General features: G+C 45.9%; 1 long non-coding RNA gene across 2 annotated transcripts in view; it reads left to right on the top strand.

Annotated features, from left to right (window-relative positions):
• Positions 1 to 24,866, top strand: part of LOC137546483 (uncharacterized) — a 32,395-nt gene extending 7,529 nt beyond the window's left edge. The window contains exon 3 of one of the 2 annotated variants that reach the window (XR_011026268.1): positions 24,684 to 24,866. This is a non-coding gene — a long non-coding RNA (uncharacterized lncRNA). Of the gene's footprint in view, positions 1 to 8,322; positions 8,425 to 24,683 lie in introns of those variants that run through there. The other variant, XR_011026266.1, reaches the window with a different exon arrangement.
• Positions 24,867 to 25,263: the final 397 nt, after the last annotated feature.

The following is a 25,263-nucleotide window of genomic DNA, read 5'->3' as shown; positions in this document are numbered from 1 at the left end:
ATGAGAAATCTGTGATGGAAATGTCACCAGTGGGGTCACAAGAGATATTCAGAATATGCACCACATCAGAACAATTTCCAGCCTGGCATGAAATAATGCATGGACTTCATATGTTTAATACATGTAATATAGCGTGACATTTATGCATCCAAAGGGAAATGAATATCTGACTACTATTATTATTTATCATTTTGGGAGCAATCCTAGGAAAATGTATTGCTGTCTCCTATTCCTAGCTGCATATGTTTCGTTAAAGTGTAACTCCACTTTCATTAAAAAAAAACGATACATGTACTGTATATCTGTTTCTGAAAATGTCTGTGCGAGCTAATCCTAAGGTACCAGTCAGTTTGAATTGCCAATGGGTGCCCTTGAAAGTAGACTGTCTCCTTGTGACAATCCCAGAGGTGGAGCTAGGGTTTTCAGTGCCCAGGGACAAAGACAGTTTTTGCACCCTCACTCCCCTGCACAAAATGGCCACGCATCAGAATGTGGAGTGGAGTCAAATGTACAAATGCTATCTAGATCGCCAGATGTGCCCCCTTACCTCTCATAGATAGCCATATGTGCCCCCCCCCCCCCCGATTAGATAGTCAAATGTGCCCCCATTGAGGTAGCCTGATGTGCCCCCTTTAAATAGCTAAATGTGCTCCCCTTTAGATAGTCAGATGTGACCCCTTTTCCCCCATTTAAATAGCCAGATGTTCTCTCCTATAGATAACCAGATGTACTCCTCTGCAGAGGGAGGGAGAGAAGCGGGGGCACTTCGGGCAGCCAGAAAGCCACCTCTTATGCACGTAGAGGTGCAGCCACTGTACTGAGCGCCCTCACAATGTTGCACCCAGGGGCATATGTATCCCCTTGTCCCCACATAACTACGCCTCTGGAAAATCCTAACACGCCCACTAATCTGGATATTTTTCTCCAGGGTATATCTCTAAAGCAAGAAATAACATTGTTATGCAGTTTCCACTGAGGGCGATCTCTAATTCAATATTATATCATCATATGCTGCATTTGCAGTACATTGCTCAGGTTTAATTCATGGTCTCTTTCTCGGTCAGACTGGAAAATACATAATTGTGAGTTTTTGTAGAACTGAGGTATGCTCATTTGTTTCAGGCCATTTTCTCCTGGCTAGAAAACCTGTGTTTCCTCACAATCCTCTACCTCAAACCAAATATACACATACACACTATGGAGTGACTCAGTAAACTACACTCTGCCTCTCTGCTCTGACCGAGCTGGCCCCCATTAATGGCTCTGACTGTAAGCAGGGTGCCTCGTGCCTACGCAACAATGCGGAGCAACTGCTCAGGTGCCGTTCATGGAGGAGAGCATGGCCACAAACTTCCAGGGGGTCCAAGTATCCAGCGGTGGTCTGGAGAAGAACAGGAGAAGCCTGAAGTAAGTATCTGTTCCTTTTCTACTCTTCTACATACAGGTTTACCAACCAGGTGAACCAACTGCATCATTGTTAAGCTAGACATGCCAACATGTGTAGTATGGGGTCCTAATACTTACTGGTCCCTCTGTTTGGATGAACTACTCCCCCCCCCCATTGTACTATTCTGCCACCCCCCACCTGTTTATGGCTCCAACTTCAGTCAGTTGAATGGAAGCTAAAAGAGTGGGGACGGCTCTGTCCACTCCATACTTCCTGTATGTCAGCACTCCCACCTGGGAGAGACCAGCATCTGCGGCCAGGATTGTTCTGGCCATGTATACTCCAGAAGCGACGCACAGTGCTCCTGGCAGTGGCTACTGTACTCAGCTGGGCGCTCTTTTACCTTCCATTCAACTGCTTCCAGTCCGAGCCATAAACTGGGGTGCTGAGCAGTGCACTGCAAGGGAGCCCATCCAAACAAGGACCTGAAAGTATTAGAAATACAGGAAAAACACTTTGGCAAGAAAGGGGTTAATGTAAAAGTACTAAGATGGGGGGGGGGGGGGCGACACCACTGAACTTCAGAAAACATCTTGACAATTTTTTTTACAATATTGAAAAGCAGTAATAATATAAACCTCAAAAAGTCAGAGCATAGATACATCACATGCACTGCTCTGCATGCACATCTAGATTCCTCACCAGCAGCTTTGATCAGACCTCTGTTTACTACAGCAGCAGCTGCACAGCGACTCCCACACTGTGTACTCAATAATGTGCCCATGCTGTTGCTGTTTTTCCCCACCAGCTTTTACATTATCCTGGACTGTTCAGGCCAAGTCACCACTGCTATAATATGAGCTGCTGCTATGCTGCCACACTCTGCCTATCTGTCCTAACCAAGCTCGCTTCCCCTAGGTGGTTGCCATCACCGCAGGTCACAGCAACCGGCACTCTTGGCCATGCTGAGTGGGGGGGGGGCGGAGTTAGTTGCAGAGGAGTTGAGTGGTGACATTTTTTTATTGGCTCTGCAGAGGGGGAAGGCGATGTTAGAGGCGGAGCAGGGCGTCAATGATGATAGACTGACACAGGGAACAACAGAGAGTGATAGGAGCAGCAGGGGGGTCAAGGAAAATTAATGATAGCATTGCCTGCACTCCAGGTGTTCCTGTTAGCTTTAATTGCGCTCCAGGTGGCAGCCTGGAATGCCTTTGGCAAGAAACTTCCTTGTTTCAGTCAATTGTATTCATTTTATCGAAGAGCAAAAGCAAAACTGAAAAATATCTTGTGCATTTAATCAATTTAATCCTTTTCAATCATTCAAAAGATTGATTCTGTTTCACTAATTTTAAATTAATATATTAAAGGAGTGGATAAGAATCGATTCATGTGTTGCAAGTATACATAAAATTCTGTGCTAGCAATAGCATGTGTGTCTGCTAGAATCAGCAGAACAAAGGGCTTCCTTCAGTTAGGCACTTGTAAAGTTGCTCTGTAAAGTTGCTCATTTACAAACCACCATTTATGGATGCGTTTTGGGCTCAGACTGCATAACAACTGCTTCAAAGCATCACCTTCTTGTTCTATTGAGACCATTTTTGAGCATTCCAGAGTTTAAAAACACGGAATCATTCCGGGAGATCAAGAAATGGACTGCTGGAGGGTGTCTGGGAAATTATGTGAGTGCGTACTGAAGGACATTAAATGCTCAACAAACTTCATACCAAATACCTAGAGAAGGGATCAATATAGATGATTAAATGGCATTTGTTTTTCCGTTCTAATGTCCATCTGATCTTAGCATTAGGAAAGTTCCATTCCCCATTTCCAGTTCAGCACTTCTGGCTACCTCTCAGCTGGAGACAACATATTCAACTTCCTCTAGAGCAGCAAAGTCATGGTAGCGGATAGGATCTGTGCAAAGTCATTTTTTTTGCTCACTCAGTGCCTGTTATGAAAAGTAAAGAGAAAGGCTATCTGGAGTAAACTACTGACATCCTCATTTCTGTCCCTAACGCCTTCATTACAGTGTCAAGAACCTACATACTAAGATAGTTTGGTTAAAAAAAGGTATCCATCCATCAAGTTCAACCAGAAAGAAAACAAAAAAAAACCCACTGTCCTGAACCCGCACATCCCAGTTGATCCAGGGGAAGGCGAAAAACCTTACAAGGCCAGGGCCAATTAGCCTTAAAGAGTAACTGTCAGGCTGCAAAAGCTAATTTAAACCTTTATTCTCCTGTGTTAAACAGTTTAGAAAGAAGCCAAAAAGGCAATACTGCAGTTAAAAATCTCTCTTACTTTAGATGTTTGCTGACAGCAAGGCTCTGTATTCCCAGGCTCCTAAGGAGGACGCAAGCCGAATAACAGATACTGCAAAGCATTCTAGCGCCCTCCCCTGGCTGCTAGTGAGGCTCAAGTTTCAACAGCATGTAACAGTCTAGCTCACAGCACTAATAAATCTCGGGCAGAGTACACTGCAGGAGTCCGCTATTGTTCCTAGCCACATGGCTCATTAATATTCACTGCACAGTAGTGTTATTCATTACCAGCGTTTGTGAGAGTGGAATCATCAGGAAGCAGGCAGGACATGACGACACATTTGGCTTCATAGGAGACAGACAAACATGGAACCTGCCATGAGCTGTCAGGAGCATCATTCTCTGCAAATACTATATAAAAATTATGTGAAGTACAAACGTGGACAGTGAAATGCATATGTAATGTAAGTACAGCCAATCTTTAGCTACTGATATATGTGTTTATTTTCTCTGAGACCTTATACCTAACAGCTCCTCTTTAAAAGGGACAAATTCCTGTCCAACTCCAGATGGCAGTCAGAGAAATCCCTGGATAAACTCTCCTGGGAATTACTTAGTAATTCGCCCTCTTTAACCACTTGAGGACCCACCCTTTACCCCCCCTTAAGGACCAGCGCTGTTTTAGCTGATCTGTGCTGGGTGGGCTCTGCAGCCCCCAGCACAGATCAGCGTGCAGGCAGAGAGATCAGATTGCCCCCCTTTTTTCCCCCCTATGGGGATGATGTGCTGGGGGGGTCTGATCTCTCCTGCCTGCTGTGGGTGGCGGGGGGGGGGCACCTCAAAGCCCCCCTCCGTGGCGAAATTCCCCCCCTCCCTCTCCTACCTGCTGCCCCCGGGAGATCTGGGCTGCACAGGACGCTATCCGTCCTGTGCAGCCTGTGACAGGACGTCCCCTGTCACATGGCGGCGATCCCCGGCCACTGATTGGCCGGGGATCGCCGATCTGCCTTACGGCGCTGCTGCGCAGCAGCGCCGTACAAATGTAAACAAAGCGGATTATTTCCGCTTGTGTTTACATCTAGCCTGCGAGCCGCCATCGGCGGCCCGCAGGCTATTCACGGAGCCCCCCGCCGTGATTTGACAAGAAGCAGCCGCTCGCGCGAGCGGCTGCTTCTTGATTAATTAAGCTGCAGCTGGCGACGCAGTACTGCGTCGCTGGTCCTGCAGCTGCCACTTTGCCGACGCACGTTATGAGTGTGCGGTCGGCAAGTGGTTAAATGCAGATACAGAGATTGCCTTAAAGTGAACCTCTGGACTAAAAATCTACTCAGCAGAACTGAAAAGGCTTGGTGTTTCTCTAGCAGTTTCACAGCATCAGAACTTTGTTTTTCTTACCAAAGCATAATTTTTAGCTGCATTTTTATCTAAGCTCCACCCATCAAAGAAAAAAAGCCCGGGCTTTTTCCCCCTGATGCTGTGCAGAGCATGATGGGATTTCCTATGTTGTTATTCACGTTGCCTAGCAACTGGGAGAGGTGCTCAGGACATGGGACAGTTGGAACTGTGTCTCATGCTCCCTGTCACCTCCTTTCAACCAAGTATACATAAAATTCTGTGCTAGCAATAGCACGTGTGTCTGCTAGAATCAGCAGAGCAAAGAGCTTCCTTCAGTTAGGCACTACCCGGCGAGTTCGGGAAACAAGGACAGTGACATTATTTTCCCTAGTGCATCTAATCATCTATAATCATCTATATACCGTTAGGTCAGCAAAAGGCGCTTCGGGAAACATTACCCGGCGAGTTCTTAATGCCATGATAAGAGAGTGTGTGACATATCACAATGTCCCTAATATTGTGATATGCGAGATGGCTGCCATCATAAAATCAAACATTTGCCTGTTCTTTTAAAACAGGGTGGCTAAGAGCCGAGATTATATTACCTATCTATGTTAATTAACATAACTAATGTAACTTAATGACAGTATGTTTGTTTAGGCTGGCGTGCCTCTTTAACTTCTTCTTGAGGTAAAATATTCCAGATTTTAACCACTCCCACTGTAAAGGTCCCCTTTCTAAATAGATGGCAAAAACTTTTTTTCTCCATTTGCACATCATGCCTCCTTGTTGGTTGTACAACCGTAGGGACAAAAAGTTGATCTGCCAAGCTTCTGTATTGCCTTCTGACATATTTATACATGGTAATCAGGTCACCTCTCAGTCACCTTTTTTCCAAGCTAAATAAGCCCACTTTGGCCAACCTTTGTTGGTAAGTGAGATCTTCCATCTCTCTGATTAATTAAGTTGCCCATCTTTGTACTCGTTCTAGAAGACCAATGTCCTTTCTATAGTGTGTTGCCCATTAACTGTATCCCATACTCCAGAAGAGATTTATACAGAGGTAGTAGTACACTAGCATCTCAAGATTTTGTTTCCCTTTATCATGCATTCCAAAATTGTATTTGCTTTAGCTACTGTTGCTTGGCATTATAAACGACCATGTTTATAATGAAATGGGCCATGTTCTGACCCCTGAAGTACCCCACTGCTAACGGTTTCCCATTCTGAGTATGTTCAATTCACTAACACTCTTTGCATTTTTCTATTCACATACACACATTGGCCTCAATTCGCCAGAGAAAAGTTAGTAAGAGATAAAAGGTCGGTATTTTATCTCATGCGGTATTTTAACACTTTGTTTGCAATTCACCACTGTGAGAGGATAGAGAGAAGAGTGTTCGATAGCAGGCGAAAATGGTGCGATAATGGAGCGATATGGATGCGAAAACCATGCGATAAATGGTCGATAGTTATGCGGTGTTAGTGATTTGCATGTGATACTTTGCCTCTCTGGATGCTGGAAGTAAAGGATTGTGGGGAGGAGGAGGAGGTTATTACCAGCATGTGACCGCAGAGGGTTTCCCTCCCTGTTTTTGACCCTCTCCTTCCATTACAAATCCCTCCCTTCGTTCTGCATATTAAGTATATTAAGCAATATTAAGCATTCACAATATTAAGTGGATGGGTGAAACAGAGGAGGTATTTGGATACATTTTCACACTCACTCCCGATGAAAAATGTATCCAGATGTATCCAGATTCCTCCTTCCTTTCGCCCATCCACTCAATTAATTAAATTAATTAAATTAATTGTAAACACTTAATATTGCTTAATATGCTTTATATTGTAAATGGGCTGCTCTCTGGTGCCGGAAATATGTAAAGTATAGGCTGTTATTGTGTGCTGCTAGTAAACTAGCTGCAGAGTGAGCTGCAGCAGCTGTGAGAAAAACCACATATCTCCAGGTACATTCAGGGGATAAATAGATGAAAAAATAACGAATGGCCACACCCCCTTTTTTCCCTGGTGAATTGTGATTTTGAGAAAAAATAACGACTAACTATTGCCTATTTATCGCACATTTATCACACATTTATCGCATGGATTTCTCTCTGTCGATATTTCACCCTATACTTCTGGAGAATTGTTATTTGAAGATATAACAGGAGGTAAATTACCTCCCATGAGATAAATAGGTCGGTAACCACTGGTGAATTGAGGCCATTTTCTCATAGTACCTGTATCCTCAGCTTCTGCACCAGGCTATTGTGGGGAATCCGTGTCAGAAAAACAGATACTTTGTAGACAGGTCTGCAAAATAAGATAAGATAAAGTTTAAAAAGGGGGATTTTTAAAATACAAACAAAAATATACAGTGAGGGAAATAAATATTTAATCTCATGTTGTTTTTGCTAGTTTTTCATCTGACCAAGAAATGAAGAGTCCATAAAGCCTGTGCCCCAAAATTAGAGCTTGGTGTGCATTGTAATGAGTGAAATAAGCATTCAATCCCCTATCAAAATATTAGCAGTAGGGTATTGTACCGTGTTAGCCATCAGTAAAACTTCTTGCTATCAAAATATGACTTTCGACAAAAGATGGCAAAACCATTGTTGGCAATTACAGATGTCAGACGTTTCTTGTAGTTGGCCAACAGATATGTACACACCTTAGGAGTGATTTTGGGCCGTTATTCTTTGCAGATCCTCTCCAAGTTAGCAAGGTTTTATGTTTTGGTAACTCGAACCTTCAGCTTCCTCCACAGATTTTCTATTGGATTAAGGTTACATAACTGCATAGTTAGCTTGATTGAAAAAAAGACATCCATCCATCAAGTCCAACCAGGAGGAAAAGAAAAGGCTAGTCCACTCCAGTACCTTTATGTGCTGGATCCCATCTACCCCTATCCCCATCCTCAAACCCTCCCTTTCCCACACCTGCCACCTTCCTTTCTCTCTCCCCCTCAGACAAAAGTCAATCTTTGAAGTTTGGCTGCCCACCTTGGATAGCAGACTTGAAATTGTCTCTCCATCTTTGAAACTAGCCTTCCATTGTTTACTGTTGTTGCAGTGGAGACATAACTGTTAAATGCTTTTATTTGTTTTGGGGTGGAATGCGACCAATCAATGTCTTTTTTTCTGTCTTTGTCAATGTCTCGGCATTAAAAAAAAAAAATCTGTTAAATATATATACAGTATACAAAAAGTGTACACTAAGATAACACAAAAACAGCCCGCTGCCCTCCTGAAACATCACCTTAGCTGGCTGTTCCATGTAACCAATACTGAAAGATAGACGAACCATGATGTTTGTATTAAGTAATTGTATGTGCCATAGACGTTCCACCCCTAATTATTGGAGAGAGCTTAGCAGAAGTCACAGTGCAGCAGCTACAAGATCATAAGGATGAAAGCCCTATTTAATACAAGCCATGGAAGGATACGGTGAGAGAAAATGCTGGAGAGGTAGTGAATATATTTTCTTCTTGTACTAAGCACTATACTGTAGAATCTCTAATATGACCTGAAACAAGGACAGTGCCATTATTTTCCCTAGTGCATCTAATCATCTATAATCATCTATATACTGTTAGGTCAGCAAAAGGCACTTAGGGAAACATTACCCGGCAAGTTCTTAATGCCACGATAAGAGAGTGTGTGACATATCACAATGTCCCTAATATTGTTCTTATTATGGAAATGATGATACCGCTGCTCAGTGTAAGCCACACTTAATGTTACAAGTCCTGACAATAAGCCATATTGCCAGAAATATAGTTGTACTATACAGTAGATGTAAAGATAAACTACAAGTATGTGTAAACATATGATAATCTATATATCATTAATTCATATTAAAGAGACTCTGAAGCCTCTTTTTTTACCTTATTTTGTTATAAAATCCTCTTTAGCATTAATGTCCAAGTGGAATCGACGCATCCCCGAGACAGATGAGTGATTTATTAGTGAGAAATAGGCCTGCAAAGTTCCAGGACTTTGCAGGTCGCAGATTTTGCTTCCCTGGGGAGGCAGAGCTTTGTGCTGTAGCTCTGCCTCTCCTCAATCAATCTCTGCGGATCTCCGCCTCTCCATTAGAGTTGGGCCGAACCTCCGATTTTAGGTTCGCGAACCGGGTTCGCGAACTTCCGCGGAAGGTTCGGTTCGCGTTAAAGTTCGCGAACCGCAATAGACTTCAATGGGGATGCGAACTTTGAAAAAAAAATAATTATGCTGGCCACAAAAGTGATGGAAAAGATGTTTCAAGGGGTCTAACACCTGGAGGGGGGCATGGCGGAGTGGGATACACGCCAAAAGTCCCCGGGAAAAATCTGGATTTGATGCAAAGCAGCGTTTTAAGGGCAGAAATCACATTGAATGCTAAATGACAGGCCTAAAGTGCTTTAAAACATCTTGCATGTGTATACATCAATCAGGTAGTGTAATTAAGGTACTGCTTCATACTGACACACCAAACTCACTGTGTAACGCACCGCAAACAGCTGTTTTTGTAGTGACGCCCGTGCTCCATGGCGAGAGTGCAGGTTTTGGTGGCTTTACAGCCCATATGGTCGCCTGGCTGATGTAGCTGAATGACAGAACAGTGACTGTCCAGCTGATCAAATTTGGTCTGACCACAATGAAGCAACGACCTTATTATCTTTTGTGTGCCCCCCGAGACACTCATCTAGGCGCCGGTCATTGCTTCATTGTGATACGCAAGCCCCTTCACCACGGCAAGGTAATGATCACGAAGGGGAATGGGCGCATGTACATGCCTTTTCTTTTGTTGTTGCAGCTGCCCGCAGTGCAGCCAGAAAAATTAGGCAGTCATGTACACGCACCAGAAAAATTATTACAGCGGCCGCAAATTCAGCAATCCGCCTGGAGTCCCGAACCCTGTTGGTGGTGGCGGAGAAGGTAGTCAAGCGGCCTGCAGGCAGACATGCTGTGTGGAGGGACTGGGAGTGACTTAGTCTTCTTGGGGCAGGCCAGTCAGCCAGTCACACGAGGTGCAGGCAGAGATGCTGTGTGTGCGGGGACTGACTTAGTCTTGGGGCGAGCAGCAGCCTTCCGGGATCCATGCCTCATTCATTTTGATAAAGGTGAGGTACTTAACACTTTTGTGACTTAGGCGACTTCTCTTCTCAGTGACAATGCCTCCAGCTGCGCTGAAGGTCCTTTCTGACAGGACGCTTGCGGCAGGGCAGGAGAGAAGTTGGATGGCAAATTGGGACAGCTCTGGCCACAGGTCAAGCCTGCGCACCCAGTAGTTCAAGGGTTCCTCATCGCTGTTCACAGCAGTGTCTACATCCACACTTAAGGCCAGGTAGTCGGCTACCTGCCGTTCCAGGCGTTGGTGGAGGGTGGATCCGGAAGGGCTACGGCGAGGCGTTGGACTAAAGAACGTCCGCATGTCCGACATCACCATGAGATCGCTGGAGCGTCCTGTCTTTGACTGCGTGGACATGGGAGGAGGATTAGTGGTACCTTGCTGGCGTTGTGCTGTCACATCACCCTTAAAGGCATTGTAAAGCATAGTTGACAGCTGGTTCTGCATGTGCTGCATCCTTTCCACCTTCAGGTGAGTTGGTAACAGGTCCGCCACTTTGTGCCTGTACCGAGGGTCTAGTAGTGTTGCCACCCAGTACAGCTCATTCCCCTTGAGGTTTTTTACACGGGGGTCCCTCAACAGGCAGGACAGCATAAAAGACGACATCTGCACAAAGTCGGATCCAGTACCCTCCATCTCCTCTTGCTCTTCCTCAGTGACGTCACGTAAGTCAACCTCCTCCCCCCAGCCGCGAACAATACCACGGGAAGGTTGAGCAGCACAAGCCCCCGGCGACGCCTGCTGCGGGTGTTCTCCTGCCGCCGTCCCCTCCTCCTCCTCCTTCCCCAAAGAAACACCTTGCTCATCATCCTCTGAGTCTGACTTATCTTCTGCACACGACTTCTCTTCTTCCTCCTCCTCCCCCCTCTGTGCTGCCGCAGGTGTTGAGGAAACAGCTGGGTCTGATGAAAATTGGTCCCATGCCTGTTCCTGCCGTAACGGTTCCTGGTCATGCTCATTCGCAGCTTCATCCGCCACTCTACGCACAGCACGCTCCAAGAAGTAAGCGTAGGGAATTAAGTCGCTGATGGTGCCCTCACTGCGGCTCACCAGGTTGGTCACCTCCTCAAACGGCCGCATGAGCCTGCATGCATTTTTCATCAGTGTCCAGTTGTCGGGCCAGAACATCCCCATCTTCCCAGACTGTTTCATTCTATTGTAGTTGTAGAGGTAGTGGGTGACGGCTTTCTTCTGTTCTAGCAGGCGGGAGAACATGAGCAGGGTCGAATTCCAGCGAGTCGGGCTATCGCAAATGAGGCGTCTCACCGGCATGTTGTTTTTCCGCTGAATTTCCGCAAAGCGTGCCATGGCTGTGTAAGACCGCCTCAAATGCCCACAGACCTTCCTGGCCTGCTTCAGGACATCCGCTAAGCCAGGGTACTTTGCCACAAATCTTTGAACAACTAGATTCATGACATGTGCCATGCAGGGTATGTGTGTCAGCTTCCCCATATGCAAAGCGGCAAGCAGATTGCTGCCGTTGTCGCACACCACGTTGCCTATCTCCAGGTGGTGCGGGGTCAGCCACTCATCCACCTGTTTCTTAAGAGCAGCCAGGAGAGCTGCTCCAGTGTGACTCTCCACTTTGAGACAAGACATGTCTAAGATGGCGTGACACCGTCGTACCTGGCATGCAGCATAGGCCCTGCGGAGCTGGGGCTGTGTAGCTGGAGAGGAGAACTGCCACTCAGCCAAGGAGGACAGCGAAGAGCATGTAGCAGGAGGAGAGGAGGTGGCAGGAGGCCTGCCTGCAAGCCGTGGAAGTGTCACAATTTGGTCAGCTGCGCCCTGCTTGCCATCGTTCACCACCAGGTTGACCCAATGGGCTGTGTACGTAATGTAGTGGCCCTGGCCGTGCTTGGCAGACCAGGCATCCGTGGTCAGGTGTACCCTTGACCCAACGCTCTTCGCAAGAGATGACACCACTTGCCTCTCAACTTCACGGTGCAGTTGGGGTATGGCCTTTCTCGAAAAATAAGTGCGGCCTGGCATCTTCCACTGCGGTGTTCCGATGGCCACAAATTTACGGAAGGCCTCAGAGTCCACCAGCCGGTATGGTAACAGCTGGAGAGCTAACAGTTCCGCCACGCCAGCTGTCAGACGCCGGGCAAGGGGGTGACTGGCCGAAATTGGCTTCTTCCGCTCAAACATTTCCTTCACGGACACCTGACTGCTGCTGTGGGCAGAGGAGCAGGAACCGCTCAAGGGCAAAGGCGGAGTGGAGGAGGGTGCCTGTGAAGGTGGAAGGGATAAAGCGGCAGAAGCAGATGATGCACCTGAAGGAGGAAGAGGAGAAGGAGGGTGACTTTTCTTTTGTGTGCTGCTGCTGCTTTTGCTCAGGTGGCCATCCCATTGCTGTTTGTGCCTTTTCTCCAGGTGCCTTCGTAAGGCACTTGTCCCTACGTGAGTGTTGGCCTTTCCACGGCTCAAATTTTGTTGGCAGAGCGAACAGATGGCTTTGCTCCGATCTGAGGCACACACATTAAAAAATTTCCACACCGCTGAGCCACCCTGGGATGTGGGCACTATGGGGACCTCAGCAGCTGATGCTGAAGGGCAAGTTGGCTGGCTGTACATAGGTGGCGATACATGGTGCCGGACACTGCCACCAGCTGTTTCTGACGAAGAGCTGCCCCAGCTTCTTTCAGCAACTTCTCTCCTCCTACTACTCTCTGACTCCCCCTCTGAACTGTCCCCCTCTTCATCTTCTCTATTGGGAACATACAGAGGATCCCTATCATCGTCATCATCGTAATCATCCTGCCCAGCTTCGCTTGCCTCAGACAAATCCAAACATGCACCATCAGTAGGTCCTTCATCCTCCTTACACGTTACATCCATAGTGTTGCCGCGTAACTCAGACATATGAGCTGGTGAAAATTCATCTGGCTGTAACAACAATGGCTGTGCATCAGTGATTTCAACACTAAATAATTCTTGCGAAGTGTCAAATGCAGCAGAAGTGGTGCTAGTAGTAGCGCTGGTGGCTGGGCAAGATGAGGTGTTCTGTGTCGCTAAATACTCAACCACGTCCTGACAATCTTGGGAGGTGATGGGACGTGCCTTCTTCCGAGCACTGTACTGTGGGCCAGGTCCACACGAAATTACATTTACACGACCTCGCGCAGACCTGCCGGGTGGCCTTCCTCTGGCTCTGGCACTACCTCTTCCTCTACCTGTTTTGTCCATATCGGGTATGCACGGAGTGGTATATCACACTGCGTGCACTCACGTAGGTAAGTGGGTTCACTTAACTGCACAGGTATGCGCACTGATGCGGTGGGTTCACTGAACAGAACAGGTATACAGTGGCGGGTTCACAGAACAGGTATGCAGTGGCAGGTTCACTGAACAGAACAGGTATGCAGTGGCGGGTTCACTGAACAGTACAGGTATACAGTGGCGGGTTCACAGAACAGGTATGCAGTGGCAGGTTCACTGAACAGAACAGGTATGCAGTGGCGGGTTCACTGAACACAACAGGTATGCAGTGGCGGGTTCACTGAACAGTACAGGTATGCAGTGGCGGATTCACTGAACAGTACAGGTATACAGTGGCGGGTTCACTGAACACAACAGGTATGCAGTGGCGGGTTCACTGAACAGAACCGGTATACAGTAGCGGCTCCACTGAACAGAACAGGTATGCAGTGGCGGGTTCACTGAACAGTACAGGTATACAGTGGCGGGTTCACTGAACAGAACAGGTATACAGTAGCGGGTCCACTGAACAGAACAGGTATGCAGTGGCGGGTTCACTGAACAGTACAGGTATACAGTGGCGGGTTCACAGAACAGGTATGCAGTGGCAGGTTCACTGAACAGAACAGGTATGCAGTGGCGGGTTCACTGAACAGGTATACATTGGCGTGTTCACTGAACAGAACAGGTATACAGTGGCGGGTCCACTGAACAGAACAGATATGCAGTGGCGGGTTCACAGAACAGGTATGCAGTGGCAGGTTCACTGAACACAACAGGTATGCAGTGGCGGGTTTACTGAACAGGTATACAGTGGTGGGTCCACTGAACAGAACAGGTATGCAGTGGCAGGTTCACTGAACACAACAGGTATGCAGTGGTGGGTTCACAGAACAGGTATGCAGTGGTGGGTTCACAGAACAGGTATGCAGGGGTGGGTTCACAGAACAGGTATGCAGTGGCAGGTTCACTGAACAGGTATGCAGTGGTGGGTTCACTGAACAGGTATGCAGTGGTGGGTTCACTGAACAGGTATGCAGTGGTGGGTTCACAGTACAGGTATGCAGTGGTGGGTTCACAGTACAGGTATGCAGTGGTGGGTTCACAGAACAGGTATGCAGTGGTGGGTTCACAGAACAGGTATGGAGCCAGGAACAAGCTAATCTTTCCCTATGAGAGACAGTCTGCAGCAGCTCGCCCTACTCTCACTAATGCAGGCACACGAGTGACCGTAATGGCCGCCACTGCCTGCCTTATATAAGAGGGGTGGGGCTCCAGGGGCTAGTGTAGCCTAATTGGCTACACTGGGCCTGCTGACTGTGATGTAGAGGGTCAAAGTTGACCCTCCATGTGCATTATGGGACGAACCGAACTTCCGCAAAGGTTCGCCTGCGGGACGCGAACGCGAACCACGGAAGTTCGCATAGAACCGTTCGCAGGCGAACCGTTCGGCCCAACTCTACTCTCCATGCCACTCTCAGTGAAAGAAGACTGAGAGGGGCGGGGAGAGGTGGCGATCGACTGGGGAGGAGGCAGAGCTGCAGCGCAAAGTTTTGCCTCTTCAAGGAAGTAAAGCCCTGCGAGCCCTGGAACTTTGCAGGGCTATTTCTCACTAATAATTCACTCATCTGCTGCGTGGATGCGGTGACTCCACTTTGTCATTAATGCTGAAGAGGATTGTATGACAATATAAGGTAAAAAAAAGAGACTTCAGAGTCTCTTTATATTAATTTCCAGGGTCCTGAAATGCCTTTCACATCAGTGCACAGAAATGGAAAGAAATGGGAAATGCAGTGCTGAATTATGTGAAGGATATTATATATACAGTTGTCCTATACAGCAAATCAGGTCATTGCAGCACTATGTTACGCTCCCCGCACAAGGGTAATTTGGGAATCCAGCGGTCGTTAGACCACGAATTACATCTCCCTCCGAGTTGCTACAACTCACAGGGTGAGCTGTCATTCATCTCACCCTACACCCAGCTCACCGGTGGCCGAATAACGCATACGCCTATCCAGCTGTTGCAGGTAGGAATGTACTACAGTCATATGTCTGTGTGCTCTTAGCAAGCATCTGGGACAGATAGAAAATAATTTACAATTGCTATTGTTTCACTCCTGATATGCAGCCTCATTGAATTCTGCTTAATGCTACCTTCTCCCCACTCCACATAATGAGGAGCAAAATAGCCTATTTTAGATCAAAATAATGGAGAACACAGTGATGATTCTTCAGCATGCTTCTGCTTTTCACTGTCCAGTTAACAGGCCAAGAACTGTCTGTGCTTGCATACAGTACACTGGAGAATAGTGAGCCCAGTTTGCTATGTGTGCTGTCTGTCTGGGATCTCTATGAGCTATGTGAACCAGAGGCATAATTACCAAAGGAGCAGCCCTTGCAGCTAGCTGTAGGGACCTCACTCTTCCAGATGTTGCTTATTCCTCGTACTTGGCACTGCTCTAACATCCCAATTGGGGGAAATAGAGAAGGGCAAGGGGCTAATTTCCACCCTCGGTGTCCAAGAGGGAGTCAAGGTTACTACCCTATGCATGTGGGGTTAACTTCTGGTAGCTTATAGATAACATTATTACAATAAAAATAAAAACTGACATCTTTAAAAATACTTTTTTGTAGAAAGCAATTTCTACTAACTTTTCCTCACTGAAATCCAAATGTACTGAGCTATCCTACTGATCATCTGCACTGTTGTATTCTGCTACTAAATTTTGGTTTCAGAAAATCACTGCATTAACATTTTGGAATCTCCCACCAGGGGTCCCCATTACACCACTGACTTGGACCAATGTGAAACCTTCATGGTGAGAATTCTTATTGCGAAGGTCAATGGATCAATGGAAAGCTCCAGCAGCAAAGTCAAAGATGCTTTTGCCTTCTTGCCACATCTCGCTGCATACTGAACTTTCATGGATCACTAATAAAAACATCTTTAAATCTCCTGCTGGGATTTCTCCTATTGGTACATTGAACTGAACACTGAGAATCCTTTTCAATGAACACACTTCTGAATTAATTTATTTATTTTTGCTAGGGGCACACACAATTACCACTATCTTTGCAGTCGTGATTGTCTGCTACCTTGATGTGGGTGTTGTCTGATTTGTGAAGCAGCAAAACTTACTTAAATTAAGCATTACACGCAGCCTAGTGTGGAAGGTTAGGAGGGAATAGACAGATCTAACAAGTCCATGAATGAAGGAACAACAGCACTCATCTAGCTGGAGTGGAAGGGATTTCTAGATCTTTTCTCCACCTTCTTCAGTCAACAAACACACACACACCGATCTGTTTAAAGGGAACCCGAGGTGGGTTTTAAGAATGCTATTAGGACACAGAGGCTGGTTCTGCATACTATCACCAGCCTTTGTGTCTGTACTGTGCCCCCCCCCCCCCTGCACTCTACTGTCCCCCATAAATAAAACCGCTGTGCTAGCAACATGCACCTTGTCACTAGCAGGCTGTTTACCTTTGTGCTGCCTGTCACCGCCACTCCCCCGCCTCCTCTATATCGCCGACCCCGTCTAGGTCCCTTCCTTCCCCACCTCTGTAAGCTGATTTGAGGCCACTCCCCTGCCTCCTCTATATTGACGCTCCCCGTCTAGGTCCCTTCCTTCCCCACCTCTGTAAGCTGATTTGAGGGAAGGGACACAGGCGGGGAGCGGCGACATAGAGGAGGCGGGGAGCAGTAGTGACAGGCAGCACAAAGGTAAACAGCCTGCTAGCAACATGGTGCATGTCGCTAGCACGGCGGTTTCATTTCTGGAGGGGAACAGCAGAGCGCAGGGGGGAGACCGGGGGGCACAGTACAGACACAGAGACTGGTAATAGTATGCAGGCCCAGCCTCTGTGTCCTAATAGCATTCTTAAAACCAACCTCGGGATCTCTTTAACCACTTAAGGACTGCAGTCATAAAACCCCTTAAAGAGAATCTGTATTGTTAAAATCGCACAAAAGTAAACATACCAGTGCGTTAGGGGACATCTCCTATTACCCTCTGTCACAATTTCGCCGCTCCTCGCCACATTAAAAGTGGTTAAAAACAGTTTTAAAAAGTTTGTTTATAAACAAACAAAATGGCCACCAAAACAGGAAGTAGGTTGATGTACAGTATGTCCACACATAGAAAATACATTCATACACAAGCAGGCTGTATACACCCTTCCTTTTGAATCTCAAGAGATCATTTGTGTGTTTCTTTCCCCCTTCCACTGAAGTGTCAGGCTGTTTCTTCCTGCAGAGTGCAGACAGCTCTGCCTGTTGTAATTCCTCAGTATGTGAAAGCCCAGCCAGCTCAGAGGAGGATTTATCCAGCTTGTAAAAGATAATAGAGCAGAGAGAAGCTGCTCTAATCCTAAATAACACACAGGCAGTGTGCAGAGAGGGGCCTGGAGGGGGGAGATGCATCACAGAACCACAACACTGAAGAACTTGGCAGCCTTCCAGACACAGGCTGACAAGTCTGACAAGAGAGAGATAAGTTGATTTATTACAGAGATGGTGATAGTAGAACGTGCTGCAGTAAGCCAGAACACATTAGAATAGCTTTTGGAACTTGTAGGATGATAAAAAACAGGATGCAATTTTTGTTACAGAGTCTCTTTAAGGACCAGACACTTTTTTTCCATTCAGACCACTGCAGCTTTACCAGTTTATTGCTCGGTCATACAACCTACTATCTAAATGAATTTTACCTCCCTTTCTTGTCCCTAATACAACTTTCTTTTGGGGGCTATTTGATTGCTGCTGTGATTTTTAGTTTTTATTATATTCATCAAAAAATACATGAATTTTATCAAAAAAATGTTTTTTTTTTACTTTCTGTGCTGACAGTTTTCAAATAAAGTAAAATTTCTATATACATTTTTGTATATAGAAATTGACTTTTATTGTTTTTTTTTCACAAAGTGTCATTTTCCGCTAACTTGTGACAAAAAATAAAATCTTCTATGAACACACCATACTCCTAACGAAATACCTTGGGGTGTCTTCTTTCTGAAATGGGGTCATTTGTGGTGTTCCTATACTGTCCTGGCATTTTAGGGGCCCTAAACTGTTAGGCGTAGTCTTGAAACCAAATGTCTCAAAATGACCAGTGAAATCCTAAAGGTACTCATTGGACTTTTGGGCCCCTTAGCACAGTTAGGGTGCAGAAAAAGTGCCACATATGTGGTATCGCTGTACTCGGGAGAAGTAGTATAATGTGGTTTGTGGTGTATTTTTACACATACCTATGCTGGGTGGGAGAAATATCTCTGTAAATGGACAATTGTGAGTAAAAAAAAATTAAAAAAATTCTCATTTAAAGAGATATTTCTCCCACCCAGCATGGGTATGTGTAAAAATACACCCCAAAACACATTATAGTATTTCTCCTGAGTACGTTGATACTACATGTGTGACACTTTTTTGCAGCCTAGGTGCGCTAAGGGGCCCAAAGTCTTATGAGCACCTTTACGCTTTACAGGGGTGCTTACAATTTAGCACCCCCCAAAATGCCAGGACAGTAAACACACCCCACAAATGACCCCATTTTGGAATGTAGATATCCCAAAGTATTCAGAGAGGGGCATGGTGAGTCCATGACAAAATTTCATTTTTTTTTTTGGTCACAAGTTAGCAGAAATTAAAACTTTTATTTATTTTTTTTGTCACAAAGTGTCATTTTCCGCTAACTTGTGACAAAAATAAAATCTTCTATGAACTCACCATGCCTCTCAGTGAATACTTTGGGATGTCTTCTTTCCAAAATGGGGTCATTTAGGGGGTATTTATACTATCCTGGAATTCTAGCACCTCATGAAACCTGACAGGTGCTCAGAAAAGTCAGAGATGCTTTAAAATGGGAAAATTCACTTTTTGCACCATAATTTGTAAACGCTATAACTTTTACCCAAACCAATAAATATACACTTATTGGATTTTTTTTTATCAAAGACATGTAGCACAATAAATTTTTATAATACCTTGGGGTGTCTTCTTTCTAAAATGGGGTCATTTGTGGTGTTCCTATACTGCCCTGGCATTTTAGGGGCCCTAAACCGTGAGGAGTAGTCTTGAAACCAAATGTCTCAAAATGACCTGTGAAATCCTAAAGGTACTCATTGGACTTTGGGCCCCTTAGCGCAGTTAGGGTGCAAAAAAGTGCCACACATGTGATATCGCCGTACTCAGGAGAAGTAGTATAATGTGTTTTGCAGTGTATTTTTACATACCCATGCTGGGTGGGAGAAATATCTCTGTAAATGACAATTTTTTTATTTTTTTTTCCCCCACAATTGTCCATTTACAGAGATATTTCTCCCACCCAGCATGGGTATGTGTAAAAATACACTGCAAAACACATTATACTACTTCTCCTGAGTACGGCGATACCACATGTGTGGCACTTTTTTGCACCCTAACGGCGCTAAGGGGCCCAAAGTCCAATGAGTACCTTTAGGATTTCACAGGTCATTTTGAGAAATTTGGTTTCAAGACTACTCCTCACGGTTTAGGGCCCCTAAAATGCCAGGGCAGTATAGGAACACCACAAATGACCCCATTTTAGAAAGAAGACACCCCAAGGTATTCAGTTAGGAGTATGGTGAGTTCATAGAAGATTTTATTTTTTGTCATAAGTTAGCGGAAAATGACACTTTGTGAAAAAAAAACAATAAAAATCAATTTACGCTAACTTGTGACAAAAAAATAAAATCTTCCATGAACTCACCATACTCCTAACAGAATACCTTGGGGTGTCTTCTTTCTAAAATGGGGTCATTTGTGGGGTTCCTATACTGCCCTGGCATTTTAGGGGCCCTAAACCGTGAGGAGTAGTCTTGAAACCAAATGTCTCAAAATGATCTTTGAAATCATAAAGGTACCCATTGGACGTTGGGCCCCTTAGCGCACCTAGGCTGCAAAAAAAATGTCACGCATGTGGTATCGCCGTACTCAGGAGAAATAGTATAATGTGTTTTGGGGTGTATTTTTATACATACCCATGCTGGGTGGGAGAAATATCTCTGTAAATGGACAATTGTGTGTAAAAAAATAAAAAAAACTTCATTTACAGAGATATTTTTCCCACCCAACATGGGTATGTGTAAAAATACACCCCAAAACACATTATACTACTTCTCCTAAGTGGGGCAATATCACATATGTGACACTTTTTTTGCAGCCTAGGTGCGCTAAGGGGCCCAACGTCCTATTCACAGGTCATTTTCATGCATTTGGTTTCAAGACTACTCCTCACCGTTTAGGGCCCCTAAAATACCAGGGCAGTATAGGAACCCCACAAGTGACCCCATTTTAGAAAGAAGACACCCCAAGGTATTCCGTTAGGTGTATGGTGAGGTCATAGAAGATTTTATTTTTTGTCACAAGTTAGTGGAAAATGACACTTTGTGAAAAAAATAAAAATAAAAATCAATTTCTGCGAACTTTTGACAAAAAATAAAATCTTCTATGAACTAATCATACACCTAATGGAATACCTTGGGGAGTCTTCTTTCAAAATGGGGTCACTTGTGGGGTTCCTATACGGCCCTGGAATTTTAGGAGCCCAATCAATATCTGCACGATGTCTCCAAAAATCCAAAATGTATTCAGGACGTATCCCAATCTGATAAAAAAGCGAGTACTTAGACTGACATGTTTCGAACCATCCCGGTTCTTAATCATAGCCATTTTTATGACTTACATCCACAAGGTTTTATAGGGGGTGGTGGGCGGGACCAGGAAGTGTGACAGACCGGCCACACCCAGTGAGGGTGGTTTCAAAAGGTCAGCACACTCTACACCTTTAAGGGGTCATATAAATGTGGAGTGGCTTCTTGCCACTACTGTCCCATGCATTTTAAAACCCAGACTATTGTTTCCCTTTCCAATGGACATGTCTCCCTAATCAAACATTTCATTAACTGCAACACACAAAATTTAATTTATTTGATCACTTGTGTTAGCTGTTCTGTCCCATATGTAGGATGCACTACTAGGCCTTTGAAGGCCCGTATTGCTGAACACTATTTGGGGGCCGGTTGGCTCACAAATAGTATCTCAAATGTGGCAAAACATTTTCGCTCAGAACATGAGGGAGAAATGTCCAGCTTCCAATTTCAGGGCATTGAGAGGGTCTTTTTACCCAAAAGAGGGGGAGATCTTTTAGCCATGATTCGTAAAAGAGAGGCTTATTGGATTTTTTGTTTAGGGACTAGGGCCCCCCTTGGTATGAATGCAAGGTGGGATTTAGCTTTAGTGACCGGTTAGTTCAAACACAGAAGATAACTCCCCCCCCCCCCCCCCCCTGCTTTATCTTGTCCTTGTTTTTTGTTTCATCTTTATTTATTTCTCATTGGAATTATCTCCTAGTACATACATTTATCTTGCTTTGCTTTATATTGATGTGTTTTCATCTCAAGTGCGCTTTTCTTTTCTTTGGTTTTTTTTATATATCTGTAAGTTTTTAATACAAATTTTAAATGTGTACAGTGTTGTAGAGGCTGCTGTGGCGACCTCTCTTGAGTGTGCTGACCTTTTGAAACCACCCTCACTGGGTGTGGCCGGTCTGTCACACTTCCTGGTCCCGCCCACCACCCCCTATAAAACCTTGTGGATGTAAGTCATAAAAATGGCTATGATTAAGAACCGGGATGGTTCGAAACATGTCAGTCTAAGTACTCGCTTTTTTATCTGATTGGGATACGTCCTGAATAAATTTTGGATTTTTGGAGACATCGTGCGGATATTGATTGCATACTGTGTTCCGGGCTGGGCAGCCCCTTTTTTCCAGCACTGTTTTCCATTCTGTGAGTGGAGCGGTATTTCTTCTGCTCTTTCTAAAACCGTAAGGAGTAGTCTAGAAACCAAATGCCTCAAAATGACTGTTCAGGGGTATAAGCATCTGCAAAATTTGATGACAGGTGGTTTATGAGGGGCCGAATTTTGTGGAACCAGTCATAAGCAGGGTGGCCTCTTAGATGACAAGTTGTATTGGCACTGAAGTGCAGGAAGCGTAGGATGTTCTCAAATCGTGACCTGGACATGGCAGCAGAGAACATCGGCATGTGATGTATTGGGTGCGTAGACCAATACGACCGCAATACATTCTTTTTGACTAGACCCATGTTAAGAAGAAGGGCCCAAAAAATGTTACGTTCGGAATCTTGGAGTGGCTTCCACCATAAAGGCTGGGCATAGTAGCTTCTTGGATTGGCGGTTGCGTATTGTGTGGCATAACGGTTGGTCTCGCCACAATTAAGTCGTACCAGCAGTGATCAGAAAAAAAAATTCTGTCACTGCGGTGGGGCGGGTGAGGGTTTGGCCGGGTGATCAGAAGCCCGAAGGGGGGCAGATTAGGGCCTGATCTGATGGATAGGAGTGCTAGGGGTTGACAGGGGGTGATTGATGGGTGTCTCAGTGGGTGATTAGAGGGGAGAATAGATGCAACCAATACACTGGGAAGGTGATCGGAAGGGGGTCTGAGGGGGATCTGAGGATTTGGCTGAGTGATCAGGAGCCCACACGGGGCAAATTAGGACCTGATTTGATGGGTAGGTGAGCTAGGGGATGACAGGAGGTGATTGATGGGTGTCTCAGGGTGTGAATAGAGGGAGGAATAGATGCAAGCAATGCACTGGGGAGGTGATCGGGGGTATCTGAGGGCGATCTGAGGGTGTGGGCTGGTCACTGGGTGCCCGCAAGGGGCAGATGAGGGTCTGATCTGATGGGTATGATGGGTAGCAGTGACAGGTGGTGACAGGGGCTGATTGATGGGTGATTAGAGGGGAGAACAGATGTAAATAATGCACTGGCGAGTTGATCAGAGCGGGTCTGGGGGGCTGTCTGAGGCTGTGGGCGGGTGATTGGGTGCCCGCAAGGGGCAGATTAGGGTCTAATCTGATGGGTAGCAGTGACAGGTGGTGACAGGGGGTTACGGGGTGATTGATAGGTGATCAGTAGGTGATTACAAGTGAGAATATACGCAAGCAGTGCACTGGCGAGTTGATCAAAGGGGGTCTGGGGGGCTATTTGAGGCTGTGGCGGGTTATTGGGTGCCAGCAAGGGGCATATTAGGGTCTAATCTGATGGGTAGCAGTGACAGGTGGTGACAGGGGGTGACGGGGTGATTGATAGGTGATCAGTAGGTGATTACAAGTGAGAATATTTGCAAGCAGTGCACTGGCGAGTTGATCAGAGGGGGTCTGGGGGGCTATTTGAGGGTGTGGCGGGTGATTGGGTGCCCGCAAGGGGCAGATTAGGGTCTGATCTGATGGGTAGCAGTGACATGTGGTGACAGGGGGTGATTGATGGGTGATTGATGGGTGATTAGTGGGTGTTTAGAGGAGAGAACAGATGTAAACAATGCACTTGGGAGGTGATGTGACGGTGGGTCTGCGGGCGATCTGAGGGTGTGGGTGGGTGATCAGACGCCCGCAAGAGGCAGGTTAGGGTCTGTTCTGATGGTTAGCAGTGACAGGTGGTGACAGGGGGTGATTGATTTGTGATTGACAAGTGATTGACAGGTGATTATAGGGGAGGATAGGTGTATACAGTACACAGGGGGGGGGGTCTGGGGGGTCTGGGGAGGATCTGAGGGTGTGGGTGGGTGATCAGGAGCCCCCAGGGGGCAGTTAAGGGGTTCATCTAAAAAATAGCGTTGACAGATAGTGACAGGGAGTGATTGATGGGTGATTAGGGGGGTGATTGGGTGAAAACAGGGGTCTGAGGGGATGGGCAGGGGGGGGGGGGGGGTCTGAGGGGTGCTGTGGGCGATCAGAGGGCAGGGGGGGCAGATCAGTGTGTTTGGGTGCAGACTAGGGTGGCTGCAGCCTGCCCTGGTGGTCCCTTGATCACTGGGACCAACAGGACAGGAGGCAGCCTGTATAATACGCTTTGTATACATTACAAAGTGTATTATACGCTTTAGATGCGGCGATCCAGGGGTTAACAACCCGCCGGCACTTCCGATCGGCTGGCGGGTTGACGTCGCGGGTGGGCGGAGCTTATTGCCGGCGGATGCGCGCACATCACTGCACGCGATCCCCGGCCAGGAAGACTCCCAGGATCCGACACCGTGGTCCTGGGGCTGCCACTTTGCCGCCGCCAATCTACAGTGGGTGGTCAGCAAGTGGTTAAAGGCTTTCATGCCTAAGCACATATTGTACAGATAGAGAATGATAGGACCAGAATAGTGGATACATATGAACCGAGATGTGCAGCTAAGTAGACTGACACTGCATGAATCTACTCTATGCCATTACCATTAAGCAACACTGGCATCTATTATAATACTAATAATAATAATAATAATTGCTGAGACAAATAACTGCACAGCCCCAAGTGCAGAACCTCTCCCCTTACAAGTTCTCTTTCTCTCTTATAGAAAGTATGGAAACTCAAGGAAAGGAGCAACAGCTGGTATTCAGAAAATATATTTTATCCCTGGAGAATACCCATGAGGCTCCAGCTGTAAATCACTAGTGATTATGATGGAAATGATGACTACAGGGCAATAGGAACCAAACACAAGATCATTACAAAATCAATCAGCTTCACTGGAAAATTTAGGAACGCCAATAATATGATATCTATGAAGGTTCTTGTTTATCAAGATTATGGTACAAAGAGAGGAAAATAAAACATTTTCAACTAGTCTAGTTTCCTTTTGGTATTTTAGATGAAGGTTCACCATTCAAAATGAATTAATCATCAGATCAAATGTGGTAAAGTAATACCAACAAGTCCAGCCTACATTAAGGCAGAATGTCCATGTAGGTAAGAGGTGGCATGGAAGGCCACACACACAGTAAGCATAAACACATAACCAAAGTTCTATGTACAGATGGGCAATGAGATGCAGGGTTAGGAAAAAATTGTATGTAAATGTATGCAGCTTGAAAATGGACCAATCAAATTGCACCTTGGTGGAATTTGATTGGTTTATTTTCAAGCTGCATAAGTCT

Source organism: Hyperolius riggenbachi, chromosome 1 (genome assembly GCF_040937935.1).
Source record: "Hyperolius riggenbachi isolate aHypRig1 chromosome 1, aHypRig1.pri, whole genome shotgun sequence".
Classification (NCBI taxonomy): Eukaryota; Metazoa; Chordata; class Amphibia; order Anura; family Hyperoliidae; genus Hyperolius; species Hyperolius riggenbachi.
This window is presented reverse-complemented; position numbering and strand designations above follow the sequence as displayed.